This window comes from Taudactylus pleione, unplaced genomic scaffold, assembly GCF_031769625.1.
Source record: "Taudactylus pleione unplaced genomic scaffold, aTauple2 ptg000905l, whole genome shotgun sequence".
NCBI classification, from domain to species: domain Eukaryota; kingdom Metazoa; phylum Chordata; class Amphibia; order Anura; family Myobatrachidae; genus Taudactylus; species Taudactylus pleione.
The window spans coordinates 374,847-401,645 of record NW_028285306.1 but is presented as its reverse complement, the minus strand read 5'-3'; the positions used below and the strand labels follow the sequence as shown (position 1 = coordinate 401,645).

At 37.0% G+C, this 26,799-nt stretch overlaps 10 non-coding genes across 10 annotated transcripts; all 10 read left to right on the top strand.

Annotated features, from left to right (window-relative positions):
- The first annotated feature begins 86 nt into the window (after positions 1 to 86).
- On the top strand, positions 87 to 159 carry TRNAR-CCG (transfer RNA arginine (anticodon CCG)). The gene has a single exon. It is a non-coding gene; the product is annotated as a tRNA-Arg (tRNA).
- A 2,512-nt stretch (positions 160 to 2,671) lies between these two features.
- On the top strand, positions 2,672 to 2,744 carry TRNAR-CCG (transfer RNA arginine (anticodon CCG)). Its single transcript has one exon. It is a non-coding gene; the product is annotated as a tRNA-Arg (tRNA).
- Positions 2,745 to 3,963: 1,219 nt separating this feature from the next.
- Positions 3,964 to 4,036, top strand: TRNAR-CCG (transfer RNA arginine (anticodon CCG)). Its single transcript has one exon. It is a non-coding gene; the product is annotated as a tRNA-Arg (tRNA).
- Positions 4,037 to 5,255: 1,219 nt separating this feature from the next.
- On the top strand, positions 5,256 to 5,328 carry TRNAR-CCG (transfer RNA arginine (anticodon CCG)). Its single transcript has one exon. It is a non-coding gene; the product is annotated as a tRNA-Arg (tRNA).
- A 2,512-nt stretch (positions 5,329 to 7,840) lies between these two features.
- Positions 7,841 to 7,913, top strand: TRNAR-CCG (transfer RNA arginine (anticodon CCG)). The gene has a single exon. It is a non-coding gene; the product is annotated as a tRNA-Arg (tRNA).
- Positions 7,914 to 9,132: 1,219 nt separating this feature from the next.
- On the top strand, positions 9,133 to 9,205 carry TRNAR-CCG (transfer RNA arginine (anticodon CCG)). Its single transcript has one exon. It is a non-coding gene; the product is annotated as a tRNA-Arg (tRNA).
- A 2,512-nt stretch (positions 9,206 to 11,717) lies between these two features.
- Positions 11,718 to 11,790, top strand: TRNAR-CCG (transfer RNA arginine (anticodon CCG)). Its single transcript has one exon. It is a non-coding gene; the product is annotated as a tRNA-Arg (tRNA).
- Positions 11,791 to 13,009: 1,219 nt separating this feature from the next.
- On the top strand, positions 13,010 to 13,082 carry TRNAR-CCG (transfer RNA arginine (anticodon CCG)). The gene has a single exon. It is a non-coding gene; the product is annotated as a tRNA-Arg (tRNA).
- Positions 13,083 to 19,464: 6,382 nt separating this feature from the next.
- Positions 19,465 to 19,537, top strand: TRNAR-CCG (transfer RNA arginine (anticodon CCG)). Its single transcript has one exon. It is a non-coding gene; the product is annotated as a tRNA-Arg (tRNA).
- Positions 19,538 to 20,756: 1,219 nt separating this feature from the next.
- TRNAR-CCG (transfer RNA arginine (anticodon CCG)) lies at positions 20,757 to 20,829 on the top strand. The gene has a single exon. It is a non-coding gene; the product is annotated as a tRNA-Arg (tRNA).
- Positions 20,830 to 26,799: the final 5,970 nt, after the last annotated feature.

Below are 26,799 nucleotides of genomic sequence, written 5' to 3'. Positions count from 1 at the left end.
TTGTTACCATTGAATCCTAAATCTTACCTTGTCTTTTGGTGGTGTTGCTGACAAAATGTTCTCAATTTCTACCAGTGAAAAGCTGAGGCCCAGTGGCCTAATGGATAAGGCATCAGCCTCCGGAGCTGGGGATTGTGGGTTCAAGTCCCACCTGGGTCGCTTGTCTTTATGTTCCCTCCATGTCTTTGAAAATCTTGCTTACAGTTTGCCTTGGATAATTTTAATACATGGTACTCCTTCAGTCAATTTGGCTTGATAGGAATCAGCCAAAATCATAACATTTCCATAATATATGAACCTTTCACAAAGGACAGAGAAAACTGTGGGTTTGACAAGATGAAATGGCTGTCTGATATTACTATTTCAAGCTCCACATATGAAATATACATTAAACAAAGATAACCATGAAACATATATTTTTAATTTCTCTCCATTTAACAGTAGTCATGTGTGGGAAGTTGGATTTAGTTCATGTCCAATATTTATCCTCAAAATTGAAATGAATCAAAAATCCTTATTTCAGACTAATCCCATCCTAGGAAAGTTCTATTGCACCTTCACTATTTTACCACCCTGAAGGTTATTTTAAGGGACGTTAGAAACGTTCAAAACCTAATCCATGATGTAATATTCTTCACAAATTTTAAAAAACACCCTTATCAGGAAAAGAGACATTAGATTGGTAACAGTGGTTCTGGAAGGTAGCGACACTTGCTACTGCTCGTGCTTCACATTTTACCATTTCTACAGGCACCAGCATCAGCAGTTATCAGTGAGGTCGTTAACTGAAGTCCATATCCTACTCCTCAAGAGAGGACTGACTCCAATAGTGAGATCATTCCTTCACTGTTTCACAACAATGGAAGTTATATTAAGCAAAAACAGATCTGGCACCTAGGAAAACACCTGAAACTTTTTAACCCTCCAAAAATAGCCTGAATTACTTTTACTCCAAGACCACAAAGACAATCAATGAAAGAACTGTCTACGGCCTTGAGACTTTGAAAACTATGAGTCCCTGACACCCAGATTGTCAACTTCATCAAATTTGTGAAAACTGTGATTTAATATATATATATGGACAGCAGAGTGGATAATGAGTAATCTTGAGTTGCCTTCTATTGTTGGTTTCATTTACTACTAAATTGCATTACATTGAGTCCCTATATCAGTCCATGGACTCCTTGATCTTCATGTTCTAGATCTACTACCTTGCAAGGAGCCCAATTGTCAACCTTATTAAAATCTATCACCAAGGTACTGTTATGATTGTTTTAAAGGTTTCCCTTATTTTGTTACCATTGAATCCTAAATCTTACCTTGTCTTTTGGTGGTGTTGCTGACAAAATGTTCTCAATTTCCACCAGTGAAAAGCTGAGGCCCAGTGGCCTAATGGATAAGGCATCAGCCTCCGGAGCTGGGGATTGTGGGTTAAAGTCTCACCTGGGTCGCTTGTCTTTATGTTCCCTCCATGTCTTTGAAAATCTTGCTTACAGTTTGTCTTGGATAATTTTAATACATGGTACTCCTTCAGTCAATTTGGCTTGATAGGAATCAGCCAAAATCATAACATTTCCATAATATATGAACCTTTCACAAAGGACAGAGAAAACTGTGGGTTTGACAAGATGAAATGGCTGTCTGATATTACTATTTCAAGCTCCACATATGAAATATACATTAAACAAAGATAACCATGAAACATATATTTTTAATTTCTCTCCATTTAACAGTAGTCATGTGTGGGAAGTTGGATTTAATTCATGTCCAATATTTATCCTCAAAATTGAAATTAATCAAAAATCCTTATTTCAGACTAATCCCATCCTAGGAAAGTTCTATTGCACCTTCACTATTTTACCACCCTGAAGGTTATTTTAAGGGACGTTAGAAACGTTCAAAACCTAATCTATGATGTAATATTCTTCACAAATTTTAAAAAACACCCTTATCAGGAAAAGAGACATTAGATTGGTAACAGTGGTTCTGGAAGGTAGCGACACTTGCTACTGCTCGTGCTTCACATTTTACCATTTCTACAGGCACCAGCATCAGCAGTTATCAGTGAGGTCGTTAACTGAAGTCCATATCCAACTCCTCAAGAGAGGACTGACTCCAATAGTGAGATCATTCCTTCACTGTTTCACAACAATGGAAGTTATATTAAGCAAAAACAGATCTGGCACCTAGGAAAACACCTGAAACTTTTTAACCCTCCAAACATAGCCTGAATTACTTTTACTCCAAGACCAAAAAGACAACCAATGAAAGAACTGTCTATGGCCTTGAGACTTTGAAAACTATGAGTCCCTGACACCCAGATTGTCAACTTCATCAAATTTGTGAAAACTGTGATTTAATATATATATATATGGACAGCAGAGTGGATAATGAGTAATCTTGAGTTGCCTTCTATTGTTGGTTTCAGTTACTACTAAATTGCATTACATAGAGTCCCTATATCAGTCCATGGACTCCTTGATCTTCATGTTCTAGATCTACTACCTTGCAAGGAGCCCAATTGTCAACCTTATTAATATCTATCACCAAGGTACTGGTATGATTGTTTTAAAGGTTTCCCCTATTTTGTTACCATTGAATCCTAAATCTTACCTTGTCTTTGGTGGTGTTGCTGACAAAATGTTCTCAATTTCTACCAGTGAAAAGCTAAGGCCCAGTGGCCTAATGGATAAGGCATCAGCCTCCGGAGCTGGGGATTGTGGGTTCAAGTCCCACCTGGGTCGCTTGTCTTTATGTTCCCTCCATGTCTTTGAAAATCTTGCTAACAGTTTGTCTTGGATAATTTTAATACATGGTACTCCTTCAGTCAATTTGGCTTGATAGGAATCAGCCAAAATCATAACATTTCCATAATATATGAAACTTTCACAAAGGACAGAGAAAACTGTTGATTTGACAAGATGAAATGGCTGTCTGATATTACTATTTCAAGCTCCACATATGAATTATACATTAAACAAAGATAACCATGAAACATATATTTTTAATTTCTCTCCATTTAACAGTAGTCATGTGTGGGAAGTTGGATTTAATTCATGTCCAATATTTATCCTCAAAATTGAAATGAATCAAAAATCCTTATTTCAGACTAATCCCATCCTAGGAAAGTTCTATTGCACCTTCACTATTTTACCACCCTGAAGGTTATTTTAAGGGACGTTAGAAACGTTCAAAACCTAATCTATGATGTAATATTCTTCACAAATTTTAAAAAACACCCTTATCAGGAAAAGAGACATTAGATTGGTAACAGTGGTTCTGGAAGGTAGCGACACTTGCTACTGCTCGTGCTTCACATTTTACCATTTCTACAGGCACCACCATCAGCAGTTATCAGTGAGGTCGTTAACTGAAGTCCATATCCTACTCCTCAAGAGAGGACTGACTCCAATAGTGAGATCATTCCTTCACTGTTTCACAACAATGGAAGTTATATTAAGCAAAAACAGATCTGGCACCTAGGAAAACACCTGAAACTTTTTAACCCTCCAAACATAGCCTGAATTACTTTTACTCCAAGACCAAAAAGACAACCAATGAAAGAACTGTCTATGGCCTTGAGACTTTGAAAACTATGAGTCCCTGACACCCAGATAGTCAACTTCATCAAATTTGTGAAAACTGTGATTTAATATATATATATGGACAGCAGAGTGGATAATGAGTAATCTTGAGTTGCCTTCTATTGTTGGTTTCATTTACTACTAAATTGCATTACATAGAGTCCCTATATCAGTCCATGGACTCCTTGATCTTCATGTTCTAGATCTACTACCTTGCAAGGAGCCCAATTGTCAACCTTATTAAAATCTATCACCAAGGTACTGTTATGATTGTTTTAAAGGTTTCCCCTATTTTGTTACCATTGAATCCTAAATCTTACCTTGTCTTTTGGTGGTGTTGCTGACAAAATGTTCTCAATTTCTACCAGTGAAAAGCTGAGGCCCAGTGGCCTAATGGATAAGGCATCAGCCTCCGGAGCTGGGGATTGTGGGTTCAAGTCCCACCTGGGTCGCTTGTCTTTATGTTCCCTCCATGTCTTTGAAAATCTTGCTTACAGTTTGCCTTGGATAATTTTAATACATGGTACTCCTTCAGTCAATTTGGCTTGATAGGAATCAGCCAAAATCATAACATTTCCATAATATATGAACCTTTCACAAAGGACAGAGAAAACTGTGGGTTTGACAAGATGAAATGGCTGTCTGATATTACTATTTCAAGCTCCACATATGAATTATACATTAAACAAAGATAACCATGAAACATATATTTTTAATTTCTCTCCATTTAACAGTAGTCATGTGTGGGAAGTTGGATTTAATTCATGTCCAATATTTATCCTCAAAATTGAAATGAATCAAAAATCCTTATTTCAGACTAATCCCATCCTAGGAAAGTTCTATTGCACCTTCACTATTTTACCACCCTGAAGGTTATTTTAAGGGACGTTAGAAACGTTCAAAACCTAATCTATGATGTAATATTCTTCACAAATTTTAAAAAACACCCTTATCAGGAAAAGAGACATTAGATTGGTAACAGTGGTTCTGGAAGGTAGCGACACTTGCTACTGCTCGTGCTTCACATTTTACCATTTCTACAGGCACCACCATCAGCAGTTATCAGTGAGGTCGTTAACTGAAGTCCATATCCTACTCCTCAAGAGAGGACTGACTCCAATAGTGAGATCATTCCTTCACTGTTTCACAACAATGGAAGTTATATTAAGCAAAAACAGATCTGGCACCTAGGAAAACACCTGAAACTTTTTAACCCTCCAAACATAGCCTGAATTACTTTTACTCCAAGACCAAAAAGACAACCAATGAAAGAACTGTCTATGGCCTTGAGACTTTGAAAACTATGAGTCCCTGACACCCAGATAGTCAACTTCATCAAATTTGTGAAAACTGTGATTTAATATATATATATGGACAGCAGAGTGGATAATGAGTAATCTTGAGTTGCCTTCTATTGTTGGTTTCATTTACTACTAAATTGCATTACATAGAGTCCCTATATCAGTCCATGGACTCCTTGATCTTCATGTTCTAGATCTACTACCTTGCAAGGAGCCCAATTGTCAACCTTATTAAAATCTATCACCAAGGTACTGTTATGATTGTTTTAAAGGTTTCCCCTATTTTGTTACCATTGAATCCTAAATCTTACCTTGTCTTTTGGTGGTGTTGCTGACAAAATGTTCTCAATTTCTACCAGTGAAAAGCTGAGGCCCAGTGGCCTAATGGATAAGGCATCAGCCTCCGGAGCTGGGGATTGTGGGTTCAAGTCCCACCTGGGTCGCTTGTCTTTATGTTCCCTCCATGTCTTTGAAAATCTTGCTTACAGTTTGCCTTGGATAATTTTAATACATGGTACTCCTTCAGTCAATTTGGCTTGATAGGAATCAGCCAAAATCATAACATTTCCATAATATATGAACCTTTCACAAAGGACAGAGAAAACTGTGGGTTTGACAAGATGAAATGGCTGTCTGATATTACTATTTCAAGCTCCACATATGAAATATACATTAAACAAAGATAACCATGAAACATATATTTTTAATTTCTCTCCATTTAACAGTAGTCATGTGTGGGAAGTTGGATTTAGTTCATGTCCAATATTTATCCTCAAAATTGAAATGAATCAAAAATCCTTATTTCAGACTAATCCCATCCTAGGAAAGTTCTATTGCACCTTCACTATTTTACCACCCTGAAGGTTATTTTAAGGGACGTTAGAAACGTTCAAAACCTAATCCATGATGTAATATTCTTCACAAATTTTAAAAAACACCCTTATCAGGAAAAGAGACATTAGATTGGTAACAGTGGTTCTGGAAGGTAGCGACACTTGCTACTGCTCGTGCTTCACATTTTACCATTTCTACAGGCACCAGCATCAGCAGTTATCAGTGAGGTCGTTAACTGAAGTCCATATCCTACTCCTCAAGAGAGGACTGACTCCAATAGTGAGATCATTCCTTCACTGTTTCACAACAATGGAAGTTATATTAAGCAAAAACAGATCTGGCACCTAGGAAAACACCTGAAACTTTTTAACCCTCCAAAAATAGCCTGAATTACTTTTACTCCAAGACCACAAAGACAATCAATGAAAGAACTGTCTACGGCCTTGAGACTTTGAAAACTATGAGTCCCTGACACCCAGATTGTCAACTTCATCAAATTTGTGAAAACTGTGATTTAATATATATATATGGACAGCAGAGTGGATAATGAGTAATCTTGAGTTGCCTTCTATTGTTGGTTTCATTTACTACTAAATTGCATTACATTGAGTCCCTATATCAGTCCATGGACTCCTTGATCTTCATGTTCTAGATCTACTACCTTGCAAGGAGCCCAATTGTCAACCTTATTAAAATCTATCACCAAGGTACTGTTATGATTGTTTTAAAGGTTTCCCCTATTTTGTTACCATTGAATCCTAAATCTTACCTTGTCTTTTGGTGGTGTTGCTGACAAAATGTTCTCAATTTCCACCAGTGAAAAGCTGAGGCCCAGTGGCCTAATGGATAAGGCATCAGCCTCCGGAGCTGGGGATTGTGGGTTAAAGTCTCACCTGGGTCGCTTGTCTTTATGTTCCCTCCATGTCTTTGAAAATCTTGCTTACAGTTTGTCTTGGATAATTTTAATACATGGTACTCCTTCAGTCAATTTGGCTTGATAGGAATCAGCCAAAATCATAACATTTCCATAATATATGAACCTTTCACAAAGGACAGAGAAAACTGTGGGTTTGACAAGATGAAATGGCTGTCTGATATTACTATTTCAAGCTCCACATATGAAATATACATTAAACAAAGATAACCATGAAACATATATTTTTAATTTCTCTCCATTTAACAGTAGTCATGTGTGGGAAGTTGGATTTAATTCATGTCCAATATTTATCCTCAAAATTGAAATTAATCAAAAATCCTTATTTCAGACTAATCCCATCCTAGGAAAGTTCTATTGCACCTTCACTATTTTACCACCCTGAAGGTTATTTTAAGGGACGTTAGAAACGTTCAAAACCTAATCTATGATGTAATATTCTTCACAAATTTTAAAAAACACCCTTATCAGGAAAAGAGACATTAGATTGGTAACAGTGGTTCTGGAAGGTAGCGACACTTGCTACTGCTCGTGCTTCACATTTTACCATTTCTACAGGCACCAGCATCAGCAGTTATCAGTGAGGTCGTTAACTGAAGTCCATATCCAACTCCTCAAGAGAGGACTGACTCCAATAGTGAGATCATTCCTTCACTGTTTCACAACAATGGAAGTTATATTAAGCAAAAACAGATCTGGCACCTAGGAAAACACCTGAAACTTTTTAACCCTCCAAACATAGCCTGAATTACTTTTACTCCAAGACCAAAAAGACAACCAATGAAAGAACTGTCTATGGCCTTGAGACTTTGAAAACTATGAGTCCCTGACACCCAGATTGTCAACTTCATCAAATTTGTGAAAACTGTGATTTAATATATATATATATGGACAGCAGAGTGGATAATGAGTAATCTTGAGTTGCCTTCTATTGTTGGTTTCAGTTACTACTAAATTGCATTACATAGAGTCCCTATATCAGTCCATGGACTCCTTGATCTTCATGTTCTAGATCTACTACCTTGCAAGGAGCCCAATTGTCAACCTTATTAATATCTATCACCAAGGTACTGGTATGATTGTTTTAAAGGTTTCCCCTATTTTGTTACCATTGAATCCTAAATCTTACCTTGTCTTTGGTGGTGTTGCTGACAAAATGTTCTCAATTTCTACCAGTGAAAAGCTGAGGCCCAGTGGCCTAATGGATAAGGCATCAGCCTCCGGAGCTGGGGATTGTGGGTTCAAGTCCCACCTGGGTCGCTTGTCTTTATGTTCCCTCCATGTCTTTGAAAATCTTGCTAACAGTTTGTCTTGGATAATTTTAATACATGGTACTCCTTCAGTCAATTTGGCTTGATAGGAATCAGCCAAAATCATAACATTTCCATAATATATGAAACTTTCACAAAGGACAGAGAAAACTGTTGATTTGACAAGATGAAATGGCTGTCTGATATTACTATTTCAAGCTCCACATATGAATTATACATTAAACAAAGATAACCATGAAACATATATTTTTAATTTCTCTCCATTTAACAGTAGTCATGTGTGGGAAGTTGGATTTAATTCATGTCCAATATTTATCCTCAAAATTGAAATGAATCAAAAATCCTTATTTCAGACTAATCCCATCCTAGGAAAGTTCTATTGCACCTTCACTATTTTACCACCCTGAAGGTTATTTTAAGGGACGTTAGAAACGTTCAAAACCTAATCTATGATGTAATATTCTTCACAAATTTTAAAAAACACCCTTATCAGGAAAAGAGACATTAGATTGGTAACAGTGGTTCTGGAAGGTAGCGACACTTGCTACTGCTCGTGCTTCACATTTTACCATTTCTACAGGCACCACCATCAGCAGTTATCAGTGAGGTCGTTAACTGAAGTCCATATCCTACTCCTCAAGAGAGGACTGACTCCAATAGTGAGATCATTCCTTCACTGTTTCACAACAATGGAAGTTATATTAAGCAAAAACAGATCTGGCACCTAGGAAAACACCTGAAACTTTTTAACCCTCCAAACATAGCCTGAATTACTTTTACTCCAAGACCAAAAAGACAACCAATGAAAGAACTGTCTATGGCCTTGAGACTTTGAAAACTATGAGTCCCTGACACCCAGATAGTCAACTTCATCAAATTTGTGAAAACTGTGATTTAATATATATATATGGACAGCAGAGTGGATAATGAGTAATCTTGAGTTGCCTTCTATTGTTGGTTTCATTTACTACTAAATTGCATTACATAGAGTCCCTATATCAGTCCATGGACTCCTTGATCTTCATGTTCTAGATCTACTACCTTGCAAGGAGCCCAATTGTCAACCTTATTAAAATCTATCACCAAGGTACTGTTATGATTGTTTTAAAGGTTTCCCCTATTTTGTTACCATTGAATCCTAAATCTTACCTTGTCTTTTGGTGGTGTTGCTGACAAAATGTTCTCAATTTCTACCAGTGAAAAGCTGAGGCCCAGTGGCCTAATGGATAAGGCATCAGCCTCCGGAGCTGGGGATTGTGGGTTCAAGTCCCACCTGGGTCGCTTGTCTTTATGTTCCCTCCATGTCTTTGAAAATCTTGCTTACAGTTTGCCTTGGATAATTTTAATACATGGTACTCCTTCAGTCAATTTGGCTTGATAGGAATCAGCCAAAATCATAACATTTCCATAATATATGAACCTTTCACAAAGGACAGAGAAAACTGTGGGTTTGACAAGATGAAATGGCTGTCTGATATTACTATTTCAAGCTCCACATATGAAATATACATTAAACAAAGATAACCATGAAACATATATTTTTAATTTCTCTCCATTTAACAGTAGTCATGTGTGGGAAGTTGGATTTAGTTCATGTCCAATATTTATCCTCAAAATTGAAATGAATCAAAAATCCTTATTTCAGACTAATCCCATCCTAGGAAAGTTCTATTGCACCTTCACTATTTTACCACCCTGAAGGTTATTTTAAGGGACGTTAGAAACGTTCAAAACCTAATCCATGATGTAATATTCTTCACAAATTTTAAAAAACACCCTTATCAGGAAAAGAGACATTAGATTGGTAACAGTGGTTCTGGAAGGTAGCGACACTTGCTACTGCTCGTGCTTCACATTTTACCATTTCTACAGGCACCAGCATCAGCAGTTATCAGTGAGGTCGTTAACTGAAGTCCATATCCTACTCCTCAAGAGAGGACTGACTCCAATAGTGAGATCATTCCTTCACTGTTTCACAACAATGGAAGTTATATTAAGCAAAAACAGATCTGGCACCTAGGAAAACACCTGAAACTTTTTAACCCTCCAAAAATAGCCTGAATTACTTTTACTCCAAGACCACAAAGACAATCAATGAAAGAACTGTCTACGGCCTTGAGACTTTGAAAACTATGAGTCCCTGACACCCAGATTGTCAACTTCATCAAATTTGTGAAAACTGTGATTTAATATATATATATGGACAGCAGAGTGGATAATGAGTAATCTTGAGTTGCCTTCTATTGTTGGTTTCATTTACTACTAAATTGCATTACATTGAGTCCCTATATCAGTCCATGGACTCCTTGATCTTCATGTTCTAGATCTACTACCTTGCAAGGAGCCCAATTGTCAACCTTATTAAAATCTATCACCAAGGTACTGTTATGATTGTTTTAAAGGTTTCCCTTATTTTGTTACCATTGAATCCTAAATCTTACCTTGTCTTTTGGTGGTGTTGCTGACAAAATGTTCTCAATTTCCACCAGTGAAAAGCTGAGGCCCAGTGGCCTAATGGATAAGGCATCAGCCTCCGGAGCTGGGGATTGTGGGTTAAAGTCTCACCTGGGTCGCTTGTCTTTATGTTCCCTCCATGTCTTTGAAAATCTTGCTTACAGTTTGTCTTGGATAATTTTAATACATGGTACTCCTTCAGTCAATTTGGCTTGATAGGAATCAGCCAAAATCATAACATTTCCATAATATATGAACCTTTCACAAAGGACAGAGAAAACTGTGGGTTTGACAAGATGAAATGGCTGTCTGATATTACTATTTCAAGCTCCACATATGAAATATACATTAAACAAAGATAACCATGAAACATATATTTTTAATTTCTCTCCATTTAACAGTAGTCATGTGTGGGAAGTTGGATTTAATTCATGTCCAATATTTATCCTCAAAATTGAAATTAATCAAAAATCCTTATTTCAGACTAATCCCATCCTAGGAAAGTTCTATTGCACCTTCACTATTTTACCACCCTGAAGGTTATTTTAAGGGACGTTAGAAACGTTCAAAACCTAATCTATGATGTAATATTCTTCACAAATTTTAAAAAACACCCTTATCAGGAAAAGAGACATTAGATTGGTAACAGTGGTTCTGGAAGGTAGCGACACTTGCTACTGCTCGTGCTTCACATTTTACCATTTCTACAGGCACCAGCATCAGCAGTTATCAGTGAGGTCGTTAACTGAAGTCCATATCCAACTCCTCAAGAGAGGACTGACTCCAATAGTGAGATCATTCCTTCACTGTTTCACAACAATGGAAGTTATATTAAGCAAAAACAGATCTGGCACCTAGGAAAACACCTGAAACTTTTTAACCCTCCAAACATAGCCTGAATTACTTTTACTCCAAGACCAAAAAGACAACCAATGAAAGAACTGTCTATGGCCTTGAGACTTTGAAAACTATGAGTCCCTGACACCCAGATTGTCAACTTCATCAAATTTGTGAAAACTGTGATTTAATATATATATATATGGACAGCAGAGTGGATAATGAGTAATCTTGAGTTGCCTTCTATTGTTGGTTTCAGTTACTACTAAATTGCATTACATAGAGTCCCTATATCAGTCCATGGACTCCTTGATCTTCATGTTCTAGATCTACTACCTTGCAAGGAGCCCAATTGTCAACCTTATTAATATCTATCACCAAGGTACTGGTATGATTGTTTTAAAGGTTTCCCCTATTTTGTTACCATTGAATCCTAAATCTTACCTTGTCTTTGGTGGTGTTGCTGACAAAATGTTCTCAATTTCTACCAGTGAAAAGCTGAGGCCCAGTGGCCTAATGGATAAGGCATCAGCCTCCGGAGCTGGGGATTGTGGGTTCAAGTCCCACCTGGGTCGCTTGTCTTTATGTTCCCTCCATGTCTTTGAAAATCTTGCTAACAGTTTGTCTTGGATAATTTTAATACATGGTACTCCTTCAGTCAATTTGGCTTGATAGGAATCAGCCAAAATCATAACATTTCCATAATATATGAAACTTTCACAAAGGACAGAGAAAACTGTTGATTTGACAAGATGAAATGGCTGTCTGATATTACTATTTCAAGCTCCACATATGAATTATACATTAAACAAAGATAACCATGAAACATATATTTTTAATTTCTCTCCATTTAACAGTAGTCATGTGTGGGAAGTTGGATTTAATTCATGTCCAATATTTATCCTCAAAATTGAAATGAATCAAAAATCCTTATTTCAGACTAATCCCATCCTAGGAAAGTTCTATTGCACCTTCACTATTTTACCACCCTGAAGGTTATTTTAAGGGACGTTAGAAACGTTCAAAACCTAATCTATGATGTAATATTCTTCACAAATTTTAAAAAACACCCTTATCAGGAAAAGAGACATTAGATTGGTAACAGTGGTTCTGGAAGGTAGCGACACTTGCTACTGCTCGTGCTTCACATTTTACCATTTCTACAGGCACCACCATCAGCAGTTATCAGTGAGGTCGTTAACTGAAGTCCATATCCTACTCCTCAAGAGAGGACTGACTCCAATAGTGAGATCATTCCTTCACTGTTTCACAACAATGGAAGTTATATTAAACAAAAACAGATCTGGCACCTAGGAAAACACCTGAAACTTTTTAACCCTCCAAACATAGCCTGAATTACTTTTACTCCAAGACCAAAAAGACAACCAATGAAAGAACTGTCTATGGCCTTGAGACTTTGAAAACTATGAGTCCCTGACACCCAGATAGTCAACTTCATCAAATTTGTGAAAACTGTGATTTAATATATATATATGGACAGCAGAGTGGATAATGAGTAATCTTGAGTTGCCTTCTATTGTTGGTTTCATTTACTACTAAATTGCATTACATAGAGTCCCTATATCAGTCCATGGACTCCTTGATCTTCATGTTCTAGATCTACTACCTTGCAAGGAGCCCAATTGTCAACCTTATTAAAATCTATCACCAAGGTACTGTTATGATTGTTTTAAAGGTTTCCCCTATTTTGTTACCATTGAATCCTAAATCTTACCTTGTCTTTTGGTGGTGTTGCTGACAAAATGTTCTCAATTTCTACCAGTGAAAAGCTGAGGCCCAGTGGCCTAATGGATAAGGCATCAGCCTCCGGAGCTGGGGATTGTGGGTTCAAGTCCCACCTGGGTCGCTTGTCTTTATGTTCCCTCCATGTCTTTGAAAATCTTGCTTACAGTTTGCCTTGGATAATTTTAATACATGGTACTCCTTCAGTCAATTTGGCTTGATAGGAATCAGCCAAAATCATAACATTTCCATAATATATGAACCTTTCACAAAGGACAGAGAAAACTGTGGGTTTGACAAGATGAAATGGCTGTCTGATATTACTATTTCAAGCTCCACATATGAAATATACATTAAACAAAGATAACCATGAAACATATATTTTTAATTTCTCTCCATTTAACAGTAGTCATGTGTGGGAAGTTGGATTTAGTTCATGTCCAATATTTATCCTCAAAATTGAAATGAATCAAAAATCCTTATTTCAGACTAATCCCATCCTAGGAAAGTTCTATTGCACCTTCACTATTTTACCACCCTGAAGGTTATTTTAAGGGACGTTAGAAACGTTCAAAACATAATCCATGATGTAATATTCTTCACAAATTTTAAAAAACACCCTTATCAGGAAAAGAGACATTAGATTGGTAACAGTGGTTCTGGAAGGTAGCGACACTTGCTACTGCTCGTGCTTCACATTTTACCATTTCTACAGGCACCAGCATCAGCAGTTATCAGTGAGGTCGTTAACTGAAGTCCATATCCTACTCCTCAAGAGAGGACTGACTCCAATAGTGAGATCATTCCTTCACTGTTTCACAACAATGGAAGTTATATTAAGCAAAAACAGATCTGGCACCTAGGAAAACACCTGAAACTTTTTAACCCTCCAAAAATAGCCTGAATTACTTTTACTCCAAGACCACAAAGACAATCAATGAAAGAACTGTCTACGGCCTTGAGACTTTGAAAACTATGAGTCCCTGACACCCAGATTGTCAACTTCATCAAATTTGTGAAAACTGTGATTTAATATATATATATGGACAGCAGAGTGGATAATGAGTAATCTTGAGTTGCCTTCTATTGTTGGTTTCATTTACTACTAAATTGCATTACATTGAGTCCCTATATCAGTCCATGGACTCCTTGATCTTCATGTTCTAGATCTACTACCTTGCAAGGAGCCCAATTGTCAACCTTATTAAAATCTATCACCAAGGTACTGTTATGATTGTTTTAAAGGTTTCCCTTATTTTGTTACCATTGAATCCTAAATCTTACCTTGTCTTTTGGTGGTGTTGCTGACAAAATGTTCTCAATTTCCACCAGTGAAAAGCTGAGGCCCAGTGGCCTAATGGATAAGGCATCAGCCTCCGGAGCTGGGGATTGTGGGTTAAAGTCTCACCTGGGTCGCTTGTCTTTATGTTCCCTCCATGTCTTTGAAAATCTTGCTTACAGTTTGTCTTGGATAATTTTAATACATGGTACTCCTTCAGTCAATTTGGCTTGATAGGAATCAGCCAAAATCATAACATTTCCATAATATATGAACCTTTCACAAAGGACAGAGAAAACTGTGGGTTTGACAAGATGAAATGGCTGTCTGATATTACTATTTCAAGCTCCACATATGAAATATACATTAAACAAAGATAACCATGAAACATATATTTTTAATTTCTCTCCATTTAACAGTAGTCATGTGTGGGAAGTTGGATTTAATTCATGTCCAATATTTATCCTCAAAATTGAAATTAATCAAAAATCCTTATTTCAGACTAATCCCATCCTAGGAAAGTTCTATTGCACCTTCACTATTTTACCACCCTGAAGGTTATTTTAAGGGACGTTAGAAACGTTCAAAACCTAATCTATGATGTAATATTCTTCACAAATTTTAAAAAACACCCTTATCAGGAAAAGAGACATTAGATTGGTAACAGTGGTTCTGGAAGGTAGCGACACTTGCTACTGCTCGTGCTTCACATTTTACCATTTCTACAGGCACCAGCATCAGCAGTTATCAGTGAGGTCGTTAACTGAAGTCCATATCCAACTCCTCAAGAGAGGACTGACTCCAATAGTGAGATCATTCCTTCACTGTTTCACAACAATGGAAGTTATATTAAGCAAAAACAGATCTGGCACCTAGGAAAACACCTGAAACTTTTTAACCCTCCAAACATAGCCTGAATTACTTTTACTCCAAGACCAAAAAGACAACCAATGAAAGAACTGTCTATGGCCTTGAGACTTTGAAAACTATGAGTCCCTGACACCCAGATAGTCAACTTCATCAAATTTGTGAAAACTGTGATTTAATATATATATATGGACAGCAGAGTGGATAATGAGTAATCTTGAGTTGCCTTCTATTGTTGGTTTCAGTTACTACTAAATTGCATTACATAGAGTCCCTATATCAGTCCATGGACTCCTTGATCTTCATGTTCTAGATCTACTACCTTGCAAGGAGCCCAATTGTCAACCTTATTAATATCTATCACCAAGGTACTGGTATGATTGTTTTAAAGGTTTCCCCTATTTTGTTACCATTGAATCCTAAATCTTACCTTGTCTTTGGTGGTGTTGCTGACAAAATGTTCTCAATTTCTACCAGTGAAAAGCTGAGGCCCAGTGGCCTAATGGATAAGGCATCAGCCTCCGGAGCTGGGGATTGTGGGTTAAAGTCTCACCTGGGTCGCTTGTCTTTATGTTCCCTCCATGTCTTTGAAAATCTTGCTAACAGTTTGTCTTGGATAATTTTAATACATGGTACTCCTTCAGTCAATTTGGCTTGATAGGAATCAGCCAAAATCATAACATTTCCATAATATATGAAACTTTCACAAAGGACAGAGAAAACTGTTGATTTGACAAGATGAAATGGCTGTCTGATATTACTATTTCAAGCTCCACATATGAATTATACATTAAACAAAGATAACCATGAAACATATATTTTTAATTTCTCTCCATTTAACAGTAGTCATGTGTGGGAAGTTGGATTTAATTCATGTCCAATATTTATCCTCAAAATTGAAATGAATCAAAAATCCTTATTTCAGACTAATCCCATCCTAGGAAAGTTCTATTGCACCTTCACTATTTTACCACCCTGAAGGTTATTTTAAGGGACGTTAGAAACGTTCAAAACCTAATCTATGATGTAATATTCTTCACAAATTTTAAAAAACACCCTTATCAGGAAAAGAGACATTAGATTGGTAACAGTGGTTCTGGAAGGTAGCGACACTTGCTACTGCTCGTGCTTCACATTTTACCATTTCTACAGGCACCACCATCAGCAGTTATCAGTGAGGTCGTTAACTGAAGTCCATATCCTACTCCTCAAGAGAGGACTGACTCCAATAGTGAGATCATTCCTTCACTGTTTCACAACAATGGAAGTTATATTAAGCAAAAACAGATCTGGCACCTAGGAAAACACCTGAAACTTTTTAACCCTCCAAACATAGCCTGAATTACTTTTACTCCAAGACCAAAAAGACAACCAATGAAAGAACTGTCTATGGCCTTGAGACTTTGAAAACTATGAGTCCCTGACACCCAGATAGTCAACTTCATCAAATTTGTGAAAACTGTGATTTAATATATATATATGGACAGCAGAGTGGATAATGAGTAATCTTGAGTTGCCTTCTATTGTTGGTTTCATTTACTACTAAATTGCATTACATAGAGTCCCTATATCAGTCCATGGACTCCTTGATCTTCATGTTCTAGATCTACTACCTTGCAAGGAGCCCAATTGTCAACCTTATTAAAATCTATCACCAAGGTACTGTTATGATTGTTTTAAAGGTTTCCCCTATTTTGTTACCATTGAATCCTAAATCTTACCTTGTCTTTTGGTGGTGTTGCTGACAAAATGTTCTCAATTTCTACCAGTGAAAAGCTGAGGCCCAGTGGCCTAATGGATAAGGCATCAGCCTCCGGAGCTGGGGATTGTCAAGTCCCACCTGGGTCGCTTGTCTTTATGTTCCCTCCATGTCTTTGAAAATCTTGCTTACAGTTTGCCTTGGATAATTTTAATACATGGTACTCCTTCAGTCAATTTGGCTTGATAGGAATCAGCCAAAATCATAACATTTCCATAATATATGAACCTTTCACAAAGGACAGAGAAAACTGTGGGTTTGACAAGATGAAATGGCTGTCTGATATTACTATTTCAAGCTCCACATATGAAATATACATTAAACAAAGATAACCATGAAACATATATTTTTAATTTCTCTCCATTTAACAGTAGTCATGTGTGGGAAGTTGGATTTAGTTCATGTCCAATATTTATCCTCAAAATTGAAATGAATCAAAAATCCTTATTTCAGACTAATCCCATCCTAGGAAAGTTCTATTGCACCTTCACTATTTTACCACCCTGAAGGTTATTTTAAGGGACGTTAGAAACGTTCAAAACCTAATCCATGATGTAATATTCTTCACAAATTTTAAAAAACACCCTTATCAGGAAAAGAGACATTAGATTGGTAACAGTGGTTCTGGAAGGTAGCGACACTTGCTACTGCTCGTGCTTCACATTTTACCATTTCTACAGGCACCAGCATCAGCAGTTATCAGTGAGGTCGTTAACTGAAGTCCATATCCTACTCCTCAAGAGAGGACTGACTCCAATAGTGAGATCATTCCTTCACTGTTTCACAACAATGGAAGTTATATTAAGCAAAAACAGATCTGGCACCTAGGAAAACACCTGAAACTTTTTAACCCTCCAAAAATAGCCTGAATTACTTTTACTCCAAGACCACAAAGACAATCAATGAAAGAACTGTCTACGGCCTTGAGACTTTGAAAACTATGAGTCCCTGACACCCAGATTGTCAACTTCATCAAATTTGTGAAAACTGTGATTTAATATATATATATGGACAGCAGAGTGGCTAATGAGTAATCTTGAGTTGCCTTCTATTGTTGGTTTCATTTACTACTAAATTGCATTACATTGAGTCCCTATATCAGTCCATGGACTCCTTGATCTTCATGTTCTAGATCTACTACCTTGCAAGGAGCCCAATTGTCAACCTTATTAAAATCTATCACCAAGGTACTGTTATGATTGTTTTAAAGGTTTCCCTTATTTTGTTACCATTGAATCCTAAATCTTACCTTGTCTTTTGGTGGTGTTGCTGACAAAATGTTCTCAATTTCCACCAGTGAAAAGCTGAGGCCCAGTGGCCTAATGGATAAGGCATCAGCCTCCGGAGCTGGGGATTGTGGGTTAAAGTCTCACCTGGGTCGCTTGTCTTTATGTTCCCTCCATGTCTTTGAAAATCTTGCTTACAGTTTGTCTTGGATAATTTTAATACATGGTACTCCTTCAGTCAATTTGGCTTGATAGGAATCAGCCAAAATCATAACATTTCCATAATATATGAACCTTTCACAAAGGACAGAGAAAACTGTGGGTTTGACAAGATGAAATGGCTGTCTGATATTACTATTTCAAGCTCCACATATGAAATATACATTAAACAAAGATAACCATGAAACATATATTTTTAATTTCTCTCCATTTAACAGTAGTCATGTGTGGGAAGTTGGATTTAATTCATGTCCAATATTTATCCTCAAAATTGAAATTAATCAAAAATCCTTATTTCAGACTAATCCCATCCTAGGAAAGTTCTATTGCACCTTCACTATTTTACCACCCTGAAGGTTATTTTAAGGGACGTTAGAAACGTTCAAAACCTAATCTATGATGTAATATTCTTCACAAATTTTAAAAAACACCCTTATCAGGAAAAGAGACATTAGATTGGTAACAGTGGTTCTGGAAGGTAGCGACACTTGCTACTGCTCGTGCTTCACATTTTACCATTTCTACAGGCACCAGCATCAGCAGTTATCAGTGAGGTCGTTAACTGAAGTCCATATCCAACTCCTCAAGAGAGGACTGACTCCAATAGTGAGATCATTCCTTCACTGTTTCACAACAATGGAAGTTATATTAAGCAAAAACAGATCTGGCACCTAGGAAAACACCTGAAACTTTTTAACCCTCCAAACATAGCCTGAATTACTTTTACTCCAAGACCAAAAAGACAACCAATGAAAGAACTGTCTATGGCCTTGAGACTTTGAAAACTATGAGTCCCTGACACCCAGATTGTCAACTTCATCAAATTTGTGAAAACTGTGATTTAATATATATATATATGGACAGCAGAGTGGATAATGAGTAATCTTGAGTTGCCTTCTATTGTTGGTTTCAGTTACTACTAAATTGCATTACATAGAGTCCCTATATCAGTCCATGGACTCCTTGATCTTCATGTTCTAGATCTACTACCTTGCAAGGAGCCCAATTGTCAACCTTATTAATATCTATCACCAAGGTACTGGTATGATTGTTTTAAAGGTTTCCCCTATTTTGTTACCATTGAATCCTAAATCTTACCTTGTCTTTGGTGGTGTTGCTGACAAAATGTTCTCAATTTCTACCAGTGAAAAGCTGAGGCCCAGTGGCCTAATGGATAAGGCATCAGCCTCCGGAGCTGGGGATTGTGGGTTCAAGTCCCACCTGGGTCGCTTGTCTTTATGTTCCCTCCATGTCTTTGAAAATCTTGCTAACAGTTTGTCTTGGATAATTTTAATACATGGTACTCCTTCAGTCAATTTGGCTTGATAGGAATCAGCCAAAATCATAACATTTCCATAATATATGAAACTTTCACAAAGGACAGAGAAAACTGTTGATTTGACAAGATGAAATGGCTGTCTGATATTACTATTTCAAGCTCCACATATGAATTATACATTAAACAAAGATAACCATGAAACATATATTTTTAATTTCTCTCCATTTAACAGTAGTCATGTGTGGGAAGTTGGATTTAATTCATGTCCAATATTTATCCTCAAAATTGAAATGAATCAAAAATCCTTATTTCAGACTAATCCCATCCTAGGAAAGTTCTATTGCACCTTCACTATTTTACCACCCTGAAGGTTATTTTAAGGGACGTTAGAAACGTTCAAAACCTAATCTATGATGTAATATTCTTCACAAATTTTAAAAAACACCCTTATCAGGAAAAGAGACATTAGATTGGTAACAGTGGTTCTGGAAGGTAGCGACACTTGCTACTGCTCGTGCTTCACATTTTACCATTTCTACAGGCACCACCATCAGCAGTTATCAGTGAGGTCGTTAACTGAAGTCCATATCCTACTCCTCAAGAGAGGACTGACTCCAATAGTGAGATCATTCCTTCACTGTTTCACAACAATGGAAGTTATATTAAACAAAAACAGATCTGGCACCTAGGAAAACACCTGAAACTTTTTAACCCTCCAAACATAGCCTGAATTACTTTTACTCCAAGACCAAAAAGACAACCAATGAAAGAACTGTCTATGGCCTTGAGACTTTGAAAACTATGAGTCCCTGACACCCAGATAGTCAACTTCATCAAATTTGTGAAAACTGTGATTTAATATATATATATGGACAGCAGAGTGGATAATGAGTAATCTTGAGTTGCCTTCTATTGTTGGTTTCATTTACTACTAAATTGCATTACATAGAGTCCCTATATCAGTCCATGGACTCCTTGATCTTCATGTTCTAGATCTACTACCTTGCAAGGAGCCCAATTGTCAACCTTATTAAAATCTATCACCAAGGTACTGTTATGATTGTTTTAAAGGTTTCCCCTATTTTGTTACCATTGAATCCTAAATCTTACCTTGTCTTTTGGTGGTGTTGCTGACAAAATGTTCTCAATTTCTACCAGTGAAAAGCTGAGGCCCAGTGGCCTAATGGATAAGGCATCAGCCTCCGGAGCTGGGGATTGTGGGTTCAAGTCCCACCTGGGTCGCTTGTCTTTATGTTCCCTCCATGTCTTTGAAAATCTTGCTTACAGTTTGCCTTGGATAATTTTAATACATGGTACTCCTTCAGTCAATTTGGCTTGATAGGAATCAGCCAAAATCATAACATTTCCATAATATATGAACCTTTCACAAAGGACAGAGAAAACTGTGGGTTTGACAAGATGAAATGGCTGTCTGATATTACTATTTCAAGCTCCACATATGAAATATACATTAAACAAAGATAACCATGAAACATATATTTTTAATTTCTCTCCATTTAACAGTAGTCATGTGTGGGAAGTTGGATTTAGTTCATGTCCAATATTTATCCTCAAAATTGAAATGAATCAAAAATCCTTATTTCAGACTAATCCCATCCTAGGAAAGTTCTATTGCACCTTCACTATTTTACCACCCTGAAGGTTATTTTAAGGGACGTTAGAAACGTTCAAAACATAATCCATGATGTAATATTCTTCACAAATTTTAAAAAACACCCTTATCAGGAAAAGAGACATTAGATTGGTAACAGTGGTTCTGGAAGGTAGCGACACTTGCTACTGCTCGTGCTTCACATTTTACCATTTCTACAGGCACCAGCATCAGCAGTTATCAGTGAGGTCGTTAACTGAAGTCCATATCCTACTCCTCAAGAGAGGACTGACTCCAATAGTGAGATCATTCCTTCACTGTTTCACAACAATGGAAGTTATATTAAGCAAAAACAGATCTGGCACCTAGGAAAACACCTGAAACTTTTTAACCCTCCAAAAATAGCCTGAATTACTTTTACTCCAAGACCACAAAGACAATCAATGAAAGAACTGTCTACGGCCTTGAGACTTTGAAAACTATGAGTCCCTGACACCCAGATTGTCAACTTCATCAAATTTGTGAAAACTGTGATTTAATATATATATATGGACAGCAGAGTGGATAATGAGTAATCTTGAGTTGCCTTCTATTGTTGGTTTCATTTACTACTAAATTGCATTACATTGAGTCCCTATATCAGTCCATGGACTCCTTGATCTTCATGTTCTAGATCTACTACCTTGCAAGGAGCCCAATTGTCAACCTTATTAAAATCTATCACCAAGGTACTGTTATGATTGTTTTAAAGGTTTCCCTTATTTTGTTACCATTGAATCCTAAATCTTACCTTGTCTTTTGGTGGTGTTGCTGACAAAATGTTCTCAATTTCCACCAGTGAAAAGCTGAGGCCCAGTGGCCTAATGGATAAGGCATCAGCCTCCGGAGCTGGGGATTGTGGGTTAAAGTCTCACCTGGGTCGCTTGTCTTTATGTTCCCTCCATGTCTTTGAAAATCTTGCTTACAGTTTGTCTTGGATAATTTTAATACATGGTACTCCTTCAGTCAATTTGGCTTGATAGGAATCAGCCAAAATCATAACATTTCCATAATATATGAACCTTTCACAAAGGACAGAGAAAACTGTGGGTTTGACAAGATGAAATGGCTGTCTGATATTACTATTTCAAGCTCCACATATGAAATATACATTAAACAAAGATAACCATGAAACATATATTTTTAATTTCTCTCCATTTAACAGTAGTCATGTGTGGGAAGTTGGATTTAATTCATGTCCAATATTTATCCTCAAAATTGAAATTAATCAAAAATCCTTATTTCAGACTAATCCCATCCTAGGAAAGTTCTATTGCACCTTCACTATTTTACCACCCTGAAGGTTATTTTAAGGGACGTTAGAAACGTTCAAAACCTAATCTATGATGTAATATTCTTCACAAATTTTAAAAAACACCCTTATCAGGAAAAGAGACATTAGATTGGTAACAGTGGTTCTGGAAGGTAGCGACACTTGCTACTGCTCGTGCTTCACATTTTACCATTTCTACAGGCACCAGCATCAGCAGTTATCAGTGAGGTCGTTAACTGAAGTCCATATCCAACTCCTCAAGAGAGGACTGACTCCAATAGTGAGATCATTCCTTCACTGTTTCACAACAATGGAAGTTATATTAAGCAAAAACAGATCTGGCACCTAGGAAAACACCTGAAACTTTTTAACCCTCCAAACATAGCCTGAATTACTTTTACTCCAAGACCAAAAAGACAACCAATGAAAGAACTGTCTATGGCCTTGAGACTTTGAAAACTATGAGTCCCTGACACCCAGATAGTCAACTTCATCAAATTTGTGAAAACTGTGATTTAATATATATATATGGACAGCAGAGTGGATAATGAGTAATCTTGAGTTGCCTTCTATTGTTGGTTTCAGTTACTACTAAATTGCATTACATAGAGTCCCTATATCAGTCCATGGACTCCTTGATCTTCATGTTCTAGATCTACTACCTTGCAAGGAGCCCAATTGTCAACCTTATTAATATCTATCACCAAGGTACTGGTATGATTGTTTTAAAGGTTTCCCCTATTTTGTTACCATTGAATCCTAAATCTTACCTTGTCTTTGGTGGTGTTGCTGACAAAATGTTCTCAATTTCTACCAGTGAAAAGCTGAGGCCCAGTGGCCTAATGGATAAGGCATCAGCCTCCGGAGCTGGGGATTGTGGGTTAAAGTCTCACCTGGGTCGCTTGTCTTTATGTTCCCTCCATGTCTTTGAAAATCTTGCTAACAGTTTGTCTTGGATAATTTTAATACATGGTACTCCTTCAGTCAATTTGGCTTGATAGGAATCAGCCAAAATCATAACATTTCCATAATATATGAAACTTTCACAAAGGACAGAGAAAACTGTTGATTTGACAAGATGAAATGGCTGTCTGATATTACTATTTCAAGCTCCACATATGAATTATACATTAAACAAAGATAACCATGAAACATATATTTTTAATTTCTCTCCATTTAACAGTAGTCATGTGTGGGAAGTTGGATTTAATTCATGTCCAATATTTATCCTCAAAATTGAAATGAATCAAAAATCCTTATTTCAGACTAATCCCATCCTAGGAAAGTTCTATTGCACCTTCACTATTTTACCACCCTGAAGGTTATTTTAAGGGACGTTAGAAACGTTCAAAACCTAATCTATGATGTAATATTCTTCACAAATTTTAAAAAACACCCTTATCAGGAAAAGAGACATTAGATTGGTAACAGTGGTTCTGGAAGGTAGCGACACTTGCTACTGCTCGTGCTTCACATTTTACCATTTCTACAGGCACCACCATCAGCAGTTATCAGTGAGGTCGTTAACTGAAGTCCATATCCTACTCCTCAAGAGAGGACTGACTCCAATAGTGAGATCATTCCTTCACTGTTTCACAACAATGGAAGTTATATTAAGCAAAAACAGATCTGGCACCTAGGAAAACACCTGAAACTTTTTAACCCTCCAAACATAGCCTGAATTACTTTTACTCCAAGACCAAAAAGACAACCAATGAAAGAACTGTCTATGGCCTTGAGACTTTGAAAACTATGAGTCCCTGACACCCAGATAGTCAACTTCATCAAATTTGTGAAAACTGTGATTTAATATATATATATGGACAGCAGAGTGGATAATGAGTAATCTTGAGTTGCCTTCTATTGTTGGTTTCATTTACTACTAAATTGCATTACATAGAGTCCCTATATCAGTCCATGGACTCCTTGATCTTCATGTTCTAGATCTACTACCTTGCAAGGAGCCCAATTGTCAACCTTATTAAAATCTATCACCAAGGTACTGTTATGATTGTTTTAAAGGTTTCCCCTATTTTGTTACCATTGAATCCTAAATCTTACCTTGTCTTTTGGTGGTGTTGCTGACAAAATGTTCTCAATTTCTACCAGTGAAAAGCTGAGGCCCAGTGGCCTAATGGATAAGGCATCAGCCTCCGGAGCTGGGGATTGTCAAGTCCCACCTGGGTCGCTTGTCTTTATGTTCCCTCCATGTCTTTGAAAATCTTGCTTACAGTTTGCCTTGGATAATTTTAATACATGGTACTCCTTCAGTCAATTTGGCTTGATAGGAATCAGCCAAAATCATAACATTTCCATAATATATGAACCTTTCACAAAGGACAGAGAAAACTGTGGGTTTGACAAGATGAAATGGCTGTCTGATATTACTATTTCAAGCTCCACATATGAAATATACATTAAACAAAGATAACCATGAAACATATATTTTTAATTTCTCTCCATTTAACAGTAGTCATGTGTGGGAAGTTGGATTTAGTTCATGTCCAATATTTATCCTCAAAATTGAAATGAATCAAAAATCCTTATTTCAGACTAATCCCATCCTAGGAAAGTTCTATTGCACCTTCACTATTTTACCACCCTGAAGGTTATTTTAAGGGACGTTAGAAACGTTCAAAACCTAATCTATGATGTAATATTCTTCACAAATTTTAAAAAACACCCTTATCAGGAAAAGAGACATTAGATTGGTAACAGTGGTTCTGGAAGGTAGCGACACTTGCTACTGCTCGTGCTTCACATTTTACCATTTCTACAGGCACCAGCATCAGCAGTTATCAGTGAGGTCGTTAACTGAAGTCCATATCCTACTCCTCAAGAGAGGACTGACTCCAATAGTGAGATCATTCCTTCACTGTTTCACAACAATGGAAGTTATATTAAGCAAAAACAGATCTGGCACCTAGGAAAACACCTGAAACTTTTTAACCCTCCAAAAATAGCCTGAATTACTTTTACTCCAAGACCACAAAGACAATCAATGAAAGAACTGTCTACGGCCTTGAGACTTTGAAAACTATGAGTCCCTGACACCCAGATTGTCAACTTCATCAAATTTGTGAAAACTGTGATTTAATATATATATATGGACAGCAGAGTGGATAATGAGTAATCTTGAGTTGCCTTCTATTGTTGGTTTCATTTACTACTAAATTGCATTACATTGAGTCCCTATATCAGTCCATGGACTCCTTGATCTTCATGTTCTAGATCTACTACCTTGCAAGGAGCCCAATTGTCAACCTTATTAAAATCTATCACCAAGGTACTGTTATGATTGTTTTAAAGGTTTCCCTTATTTTGTTACCATTGAATCCTAAATCTTACCTTGTCTTTTGGTGGTGTTGCTGACAAAATGTTCTCAATTTCCACCAGTGAAAAGCTGAGGCCCAGTGGCCTAATGGATAAGGCATCAGCCTCCGGAGCTGGGGATTGTGGGTTAAAGTCTCACCTGGGTCGCTTGTCTTTATGTTCCCTCCATGTCTTTGAAAATCTTGCTTACAGTTTGTCTTGGATAATTTTAATACATGGTACTCCTTCAGTCAATTTGGCTTGATAGGAATCAGCCAAAATCATAACATTTCCATAATATATGAACCTTTCACAAAGGACAGAGAAAACTGTGGGTTTGACAAGATGAAATGGCTGTCTGATATTACTATTTCAAGCTCCACATATGAAATATACATTAAACAAAGATAACCATGAAACATATATTTTTAATTTCTCTCCATTTAACAGTAGTCATGTGTGGGAAGTTGGATTTAATTCATGTCCAATATTTATCCTCAAAATTGAAATTAATCAAAAATCCTTATTTCAGACTAATCCCATCCTAGGAAAGTTCTATTGCACCTTCACTATTTTACCACCCTGAAGGTTATTTTAAGGGACGTTAGAAACGTTCAAAACCTAATCTATGATGTAATATTCTTCACAAATTTTAAAAAACACCCTTATCAGGAAAAGAGACATTAGATTGGTAACAGTGGTTCTGGAAGGTAGCGACACTTGCTACTGCTCGTGCTTCACATTTTACCATTTCTACAGGCACCAGCATCAGCAGTTATCAGTGAGGTCGTTAACTGAAGTCCATATCCAACTCCTCAAGAGAGGACTGACTCCAATAGTGAGATCATTCCTTCACTGTTTCACAACAATGGAAGTTATATTAAGCAAAAACAGATCTGGCACCTAGGAAAACACCTGAAACTTTTTAACCCTCCAAACATAGCCTGAATTACTTTTACTCCAAGACCAAAAAGAC